Here is a 9841-nt window from a genome sequence, read left to right as displayed (position 1 = left end):
CCTGCTTTTTGCAACTAGGGTTGTAGTTTACGTGAAGAATTAAAAGCGAAAAATCACGTCCCTTCGGGTAATTCAATTTTTAAAAATTACCTTGACTACCAAACATGCATCACGGCCTTTATCACATGGAAATAATTCCACTTCAGGCGAAATTTTATGTCACTTGAAAAATAGTGTTTAAACGCATAGAGTTGATTTTGCTAAGAGGCAAAGCTCTCTCTAAATAAACTACAACGATGTAGAATAATATTTAGAGTAGAAACCTATGCCGTTTTGCTAATTTAGTTTCAAGGAATGTAATTACAAAAGGATTTTCAAGTAAATAAAAAAATAAAACCGAAAATATTTGCTAAAAAAAAAAAAAAAAAAACATGATTTGAATTATTTATTCTATATCAAAACTTATTGACTGTGGTTTTACATTCAACACTTTATTTGTGTCATTCAGTAGTATATGGTTGTATAAAGGTCTACTTTGGTTACTTTTTTATGATCATTTATCCTACCATAAATTATATTTAGTTACGAACTAAAAGGAGAAAGTTCTAAATCCTATCAAAATCTTTTTGAAGTTCCCTCCCATTCGTTCTTAATTGGACGGAAAGGGTACCATATTATTATTATTATCATTATCATTATTACTTGCTAAGCTACAACCCTAGTTGGAAAAGTAGGATGCTATAAGCCCAGGGGTCCAAACAGGGAAATAGCCCAGTGGGGAGTGGGGATAGGAAAGATGGCAAAATGAAATATCTTAAGGACAGCAACAACATTAAAATGAATATTTTCTCTATAAACTATAAAAACTTAACAAAGCAAGAGGAAGAGAACTAAGACAGAGTAGTGTGCCCGAGTGTACCTTCAAGCCAGAGAATTCTACCCCAAGACGTGGAAGACCACGGTACAGAGGCTATGGCACTACCCAAGACTAAAGAACAATGGTTTGAATTTGGAGTGTCCATCACCTAGAAGAGGTGCTTACCATAGCTAAAGTGTCTCTTCTACTCTTGGCAAGGTGGAATGTCGTATATCTCATGTAACACAGTGGTCGGGCTAAAGTGGCCACTTATATACCATTTCGTGTTTCAGTAGAAGGAATCTTCGCATTTGTTTTGCTGTTTAAAGCGCGTTCTACTTTTTTTTTTTTTTCAAAGCGCATTAAAAAGATATACAGGTCCATTGGTAATTTCAACACCTCTAGCATATATTGTGTTGATTATACTAGATTTTATTTGGGTCTACGTTAGGGATTTCAATCCCAGATGGAAAAGTATCCAAGGAAGAAAGAACTTGTTCCTTTCTTTTCATAAACTATTAGATATAGTTTAACCTTCATTTCTTATGTATGAAACTATCCTTTATTATATTTGTCATATTACAACAGATTTTTAGAAAGAATTACTGTATATAATTCTCGTTATATGTAGAAACAAATATTGACACATATATCAAGAGTATGATGCTTGAATTTATTTCAATTCTTTTAGATTATAGACTTGGACGTATTTGTTTACAAGCCATCATAGTGAACGAAAGAATAAAGAATAAAAAATCAGCGCTAAACGCACATCCTGCACTTTCAAGTTGTGATAGCTTTGTGGGTATTTAAGTTCTAGCTACGCTCTCGGTTCCATAATTTTCATTTGTGAAAACTTGGAGGTATAATACTAAGAGTGAATACAAACTCCACCGTCCGTGTGAGCTGGGGATAGGGGACTAGGGGCTTTTAAGTCTGTCTGTTGAACCATCACTACTTATTGAATGGGTTCCATCAAATCATAACTTCGTTTCAGTGGCTACTTTCTGGAATATCAATAAAGTGCTGCTAGACTCTTCGCCTGGAACCCACGCTCCTGCACGCGCAGGGGTTAGACTCTCATGGGTGCATAGCTAGAAAGCTCGCTGAAGCATTTATTGCCATGTCTATTATATTTTTTTTTTTTTTTTTTTTTTTTAGCACACGCATTACTACGCAGTACTCTAGAAGTTTTATTCCAGATGTTACCAAGTTGTGGAATGATCTTCCTAATCGGGTAGTTGAATCAGTAGAACTTCAAAAGTTCAAAGTTGTAGCAAATGCTTTTTTGTTGACCAGGCGGATATGAGTCTTTTTATAGTTTATTTATGACATTTGTTTTTGATGTTGTTAATTGTTTATATATGACATGTCTGTTTTGATGTTGTTACTTCTTTTAGAATGATTTATTGTTAATTTGTTCTCTTCTTTTATTTATTTCCTTATTTCCTTTCCTCACTGAGCTATTTTTCCTTGCTAGAGCTTTTCCAACTAGGGTTTTAGCTTGGATAGTAATGATAATAATAATAACAATAATAATAATAATAATAATACGTCTTACAAGCTTGGAGACCCCATGTGCTATACCTCAATCTGTCGAGGAAAGGAAAAGTTTCACGCGTTTCCATAAAATCCAGAATACCATGATGTGTATTTGGTTATTAGTCGATTGTGGTGGGTCACAACTGTGGTAAATATATATATATAATTATATATATATATATAAGAGAGAGAGAGAGAGAGAGAGAGAGAGAGAGAGAGAGAGAGAATGTACTTACATGTGTCAAAACTGGAATTGTAAAGACCTGGTGAAGTACCTCTCACCCATCAAATTTAAACATTTCGTTAGATAATATCCTCTCTCTCTCTCTCTCTCTCTCTCTCTCTCTCTCTCTCTGGTAAATGCATATCGCAACCATATGTGAATTTCAAGACTTTTTCATATTTTCATCTGAGAGAGAGAGAGAGAGAGAGAGAGAGAGAGAGAGAGATATTCGCGGGAATATTAACAAATATCTCGAGAAATATGCAATCCATCATCCAGACGTTTGGCTCCAAGGTTGACAATACAATGAGTCATTATAATTCTCCATTTAAACTGTCAAATTTGATTTCTGTGTTTGTCTGAGAGAGAGAGAGAGAGAGAGAGAGAGAGAGAGAGAGAGAGTTGTTAATTGAATTCAATAGCTTAAGAATAAGTAGATTAAGAGAGGTGTTATTGTTAGTTATAATAGATATAAATTCACTGAATGATAATGATTTATTAATCTACTGGAACGTTTAAAAGAAACTTGTACTTCAAGTAATCGTTACTATAGAGTAAACAACATACAAAATCATAAAGATAAATGCTATTGAAATCAAGTTGAATATAATTATCTAAATCAGCTAATAAATTGAAAAACTGATACGTGGAGTACATCAAAAAAAATTTTCTTTCTGATTTTAAAATGAAACAGAACGAAGTGTGTCCAAGACGTGGATACTATTGGTGTAAAAACTAGCAAGGTTGATACATAATAACCTTAGGGAAAATTTCAAATTTACTGTAGCCAATAAATGTACCGTTATCTCGGTTATCGAGACTTTTATTGATACAAATACAGGTGTTTCCCACTTTCGACATAAAATGATTATATTTTTACTCGAATATTTAATCTGTATCTGAATGGTCACTGTTGCTTTTCTATCTCTATTGAAATAACAACGACCTGTTTTCCTAATAAAAAAAAATTAATGTACAAAAACATAGCAAGCATTTTGTGGATAGTAAAATGTTCTGAAACTGTATGGGGAAATTACATGTTTGCATTAGGTATTAAAAAGTCTGAAAAAATGTAATGTTATATTATTTTTTTTTCAAGTCAAGGCACTGTTACATAGTCCTCAAGCTACACAATAACCAACAAATTTTGATTGGAAAATGTCTTGTGATTTACCTGTACACTGAATTTCAAATTATATGTGTTATTCCCTTAGAGTATTTTACGTTATGTCGTTATTGTTATGTGTAAATGATATTAATGAAAAGCATGGGCCTGTTCATGAAATTAAAAGAATCTCACTATATTATAAATTTATGGAGTAATTTAGAATATAATTATTCATTGATATTGCTCCCTCTCATCTTTAATAATAGTTATTCATTGATATTGCTCTCTCATCGTTAATGATAATTATTCATTGATATCGTTTTATAGTGATACCATATATTACTAAAACTTTAAGAACTTTAACTTGATCATTTTGAGACATACAATAAAGAATTAGAAATAATAAAATATTCACATATTTTTCTTCTGCATAAGTTTCTTCTAGTTTTTACTGATAAATCATATTTATGCATATTATTTAGAACTTGTAGGATTCAGTTAAGAATGATCAAATGTCAATTCGCTCGAATACATATTTGAGTCCAATAAAGAGCTGAAATCAAGTAATAAAAATATCCCTTGAAATATTCACCAGCTTTTTTTTTTTTTTTTTGAACCCTTAATGAATCATAAAGCCAAGTTCATCATTTAATCATTTTGTAATGCTGTAATTTAGGAATTTCATAATTTTTATTTTTTCCATGTGTGTCTAGCGATTACAACATCATTAAATCTGCTGTAACGAGTTCATCAATCACCTTCCTCGATATTGATCATATAATATTCAATGTAGATATCAACTCCACAATTAATAGAGACTTAATATCTGAATTAATATCTATGACGACAGAAATCAATCAATAATGGCTATAATTCTATGTTTTGAAGTTTTTATAGGTTTATATATAAAAGATCTAATTTAATGTTCTTAAGATATATTTTGATTATTTATTATTTCACTTATAGCTTATTTATTTTCTTATTTCCTTTCCTCCCTGGGCTATTTTTCTCGGATGGAGCCCTTGGGCTTATAGCATCTTGCTTTTTGAACTAGGGTTGTAGCTTGGTTTGTAATAATAATAATAATTCATTTATATGAAAGTTTTGAGGTCGAAAAATAATAATTATAATATCATTACTTTGTGATTTTCTCCATTTAGCATCCGGCAAAGCTGATCTTTATTGAATTCTTTTTGTTATTTATCAGTAAAAAATTAAAAACCTATATATTATCACATGGTCTTCTGCAGCAGTTTTTTATAGACGAATTTTAAAGGTGTACAAAATTCCAGTTCTGCGCATATTAGTGATGACCAGATTTCTATGCTGATCGAAATTATAGATTTACACAAGAATTATTCTCTAATGCCACAATTAGGAGTTGTGGTGGCCTATGTGGTAACGTCCCTGACTGGTTATTGCCAGACTGGGGTTCGAGTCCAGCTCAAGCTTGTCAATTCTTTGGTCGCTGCAACCTCATCATCCTTATGAGCTAATGATGGGGGGTTTGGGGTAGCTTATAGGTCTATCTACTGAGTCATGAGCATCGATTGCCTAGCCCTCCTTGGTCCTATCTTGGGTGGAGAGGGGGCTAGGACGCAGATCATATGTTATATGTGGTCAGTCTCTATGGCGTTGTCCTCCTTGATAGGGCAATGCCACTGTCCTTTGCCTCTGCCACTCATGAGCGGCCTTGAAACCTTAACCTTGTCTTAAAGGGAAGAGACAATAGTGAGTTTGACTATTGATAAGCTGATCGAATTATAAATTTCTATACAGTCATGTTACATCAGGTGGTCTGTAGTTTTCTACACATATAAAATTTTCAATATTGTAATTTGAAGTCATTTGCTCTTTGGGTCGAGAAAAATTACATATTGGAGAAAATTCTATTTTGATATGAATTTAAGTGTCTTTGATGATAGCAACAGTAGTAGTAGTAGTAGTAGTAGTAGTAGTAGTAGTAGTAGTAGTAGTAGTAGTAGTAGTAGTAGTAGTAGATTCAATGAGAGCCCACGGCGTCAATAACCTTCGATGTCAAAATGCCAGAAAACCTAAAATCAAACAATCAATCAAAAAGAGCCCTAACCTCAGTTCTGGAAATAAAATTATAAAAGAATTTATTTAAACATTTTTCATTTGATGAAAATTACAGTTTGGAAACTTTTTTTATTCTTTCCATTTTAAGAGTCATTCAGTAAGTTTCAATTTTTTTTTTTTCAAAGAAACATTCGTGTCACGTATGATGAAATATACATCGTATTTATATGAAGACATACTGTAAAGACGAGCCACATCAATATCTACGAAAACCTTCCATAAGAAACAGCAACTATAAAATATAAGAAAACAGTAACTTATAATCAGACGTGAATTGAAAGTAACAAATAACTCAGTGATGAGTCTTGTTTCTTTTCCAGGTGACATGACCTCCCTCATTACAGTCTCACTTCTTCATGATCCGGATGAATGAGTGTTCGGTTCTGGAAGTGGAGCAAACCATCGTACTCTATTTCCTTTGGGTTTTTGGATATTTCCCAAGAAATGAATTCTAATCTTCCATCAAAAGGATTAAATTTTGATTTCTTTGAGGTACGTGTCTTATTATACAGTACACTCAGGTATACTATTCTATCATATTTTTTTTTTCGTGTGTGTGTGTGTGTGTGGGTGTGTGTGTGTTTTGGATATTTCCCGAGAAATTAATTTTAATTTGCTGCAAAGGATCAAGTTTGGATTTCTTTGAGGTATGTGTCTTATTATACTGTACACTCAGACATACTATTCTATCTTATTTGGGTTTTTTTTGTGTGTGTTTTGGATATTTCCCAAGAAAATAATTTTAATCTGCTGAAAAGGATTAAATTTGGATTTCTTTTAGGTATGAGTCGTACTGTACACTCAGGCACACTAGTCTATCTTATTTATCTTTTTTTTTTTTTTTTAAGTTTTTATAGTTTATATATGAAAGATCCATTTAAATGCTGTTACTGATATTAATGTATTTTATTTCAATTGTTTATTACTTCTCCTGTAGTTTATTCATTTCCTAGTTTCCTTTCCTCACTAGGCTATTTTTCCTTGTTGGATCCCTTGGACTTATAGCATCTTGCTTTTCCAACTAGGGTTTGTAGCTTAGACAATATTATAGCAATAATGATAATGAATATCATCAATGTGCTCCAATTTTTTTCTTTTTATATTAAGGGACGAGGTTTAGTAAAAATTTACTTTTGTCAAAATGTATCAAATATTTTTCCTTGGAAATTTAAAAACATTAATTTTATGAACTGGTCCATTTGTACTGGTGATGTCTCTTTTTTTTTTTTTTAACAATATTGACAATAATATTAATCTTTTGCCGAAAAGGATTGAATTTTAATTTCATTGGGGCATGCGTCTTACTGTATTTCTAATGAATATCATCAATGTGCTCCTATGTTTTTCTTTTTATATTAAGAGATGAGCGTTAGTAAATAGTTACTTTTGTCAAAATGTATTGCACATTTTTACTTGGAAATTTGGAAACATTTCCTATTATGAATTTCTCCATTTGTATTGGTGATGTTTTTTCAACCTAATCGAATAGTCGAAATTAGATTTTCGTATTTAATCGTCAAATAAGGCTCCCAATACGTCCAGAGAATTAATACACACACACACACATATATATATATATATATATATTATATATATATAATATATATATATATATATTATATATATATAATATATATATAATGTAATATATATATATATATATATACTGTATATATATATATATATATATATAATATATATATATATATATATATAGTTTCTTTCAAACAACAGCTCTTTTATAAACTGAGCAAGCAATAGCTGTATTCAGTCGATCATATATGATTAACTTTTTATCCTTTATATCAAATATGCTACGAAACTGTATCTGTTTTACCAGACTGAGAAAAGCCAACTTTGGGATTCAGCTCAAAGGATATTATATTATTTCTTGTTTATTTTGTTTCATACATACTGCTTGTAAGTAAAGACTGCCTTCAACTCTTGTATACGACACTAGTGTCATTAAGAATTTATATCGAAGATTACATACGAGAATATTTTTTATGGACTATCGGTATCCGGAAAACTTTCAATACCCAAATATTTAGAATTACGAATTCAGCGGTGAATGATTATTATTTCATATAAAAGATAATGTATAATATATTCTAAAATTGTCATTTGAATAATCTACCATTCAAGGCATGGAGATAGCGTTCATCTAAAATTAATCGTAAAATCATTCTTCAGTAAGGAAAAAAGGAACTTTTTTCACATATAAAGTAAATGAAAAGATATTTACTTTAAAGTACACATATGATATTTTATTTGAATTATCTGTATAACCTTTCCTCTTGATAAGGTAACTTAAGAATTGGAGAGTTATAAAAAAGAGGTGATGTTTTTACGAAAAAGAGCATGAAAATGTAAGATAATTATCATGATTACATGGTAAAGAGATACTATGTGCAATCATCATAACTTTCACACACACAAAAAAAAAAAAAAATGTAACGAGTTCTCAGTATGAGCATCTGTCATGGCAGCTTTACAAATAGGTTTTCTACTATGATAGTAATTCCAGTCATTCGGACTCTCCCCTTCTTCAAACAATTTTTTTTTTCCTTTTTATTTATTTTGTTTCAAGCCTCGTAATAAACACCGCTTCTCTGTAAAGTCCCATTCACTCATAAGCCAGTCATTGTACGGTGCAGCCCTCTAACGAGCATCGGGGTCAAGATCTTTTGTTTTGTGAATGAACCTAGCGTAAACACATTTCATGAATGGAGTAGGGAAATTAAAGGAAATGGCTGGGGTGGTACTTTGCCCTCCAGGGGAGGGGCAGGTTGAGTACAACCGAGGAGGTAACGCTAAGAGAGAGAGAGAGAGAGAGAGAGAGAGAGAGACCTTTGAGGTTAGAATCGTCCAAATGGGAAATTTTTGTGTGTTTTGCGGCTAAAACGTGGAATGTACGGTGGTTTCGTCAACTCTCCACAGCCGATCGTAAACGGACCAGCCATTGCAAGCGTCTCGTTTGACCTCGCGATACAACAGCGAAGTGCACGGGAATCCGCTTTTCCTCTTTCTTCATTTTATTTTTTTTTTCTCTCTTGGAAAAAGCGTCGCGAAAATTATGCGCGCGATAAAAATCTGTGAGCTTTGATAATGGGAGGAACGTGGGACGAGACTTGAGGTGAGCTTTAGAATTGCTGCTCATTAAAGTAGCAATCACAAGAGGAAATTGAGCAGTAAGTGGCACCGAGGGAAGAAGCCACCCACACCATTCGTTTGTTAGACACACTGTAGCACGCGACGGCAGAGACCGAGAACAAAAGGGGGGAGGGGGAAGGAGAGGGGAAGAGACTGAACAAAGGATGGAGAACAAAAATGCTGACACTGAGGAATGGCTGCATCTTTTTTTTAAAAAAGATAAAAGGGAGCAAAGCAAGGGGTCAGAGTAGGCAGGAAGAGGAAGTGCTGATAAGGGAAAGGGAAGGGGGGCCGGTTTGAGCTTATGTGAATATTAGGAGAACTATTTAAAGATTTATGGGTAAGGTGAGACGATCCATGAATAAGGTATTATAGATCGCAATATATATATATATATATATATATATATATATATATATATATATATATATATATATATATATATATATATATATATATATATATATATATATATATATATATTTATATATATATATATGATCACACTAGGTTGACTATTCTAACAAGGGTGGCTACCAGGAAAAAACTCAACAGTTACTACCTTTTTCATACTTACACGTCTACATCACAGAAAACAACCACGAAATTACCTGCTCCGTTTGCCCACAAGAAAAGTTCATCAACAACATCGAAACCTCTCACACAAACTATGTTATGCATCATATCACAATTTTATGCAACTTGCTCTTCCATGGTTTTATGGGCCTTGCCAACAGTCTTCATTCATTTGATCAGCAACCCACCGTCTTCCATTCTTTGTTTATGTCCAAGCCATCTTAAAAAGAAAACTCATACCTATCCTTTCATCTTTTCAAACCGGATTACCAATGCTGTGCATCTCCCATTTCTCAATCTTACATTTCTGTGGGGCACATTATGCGTAAACGATTCATCAACA

This window comes from Palaemon carinicauda, chromosome 45 (genome assembly GCF_036898095.1).
Source record: "Palaemon carinicauda isolate YSFRI2023 chromosome 45, ASM3689809v2, whole genome shotgun sequence".
NCBI classification, from domain to species: Eukaryota; Metazoa; Arthropoda; class Malacostraca; order Decapoda; family Palaemonidae; genus Palaemon; species Palaemon carinicauda.
This window is presented reverse-complemented; position numbering follows the sequence as displayed.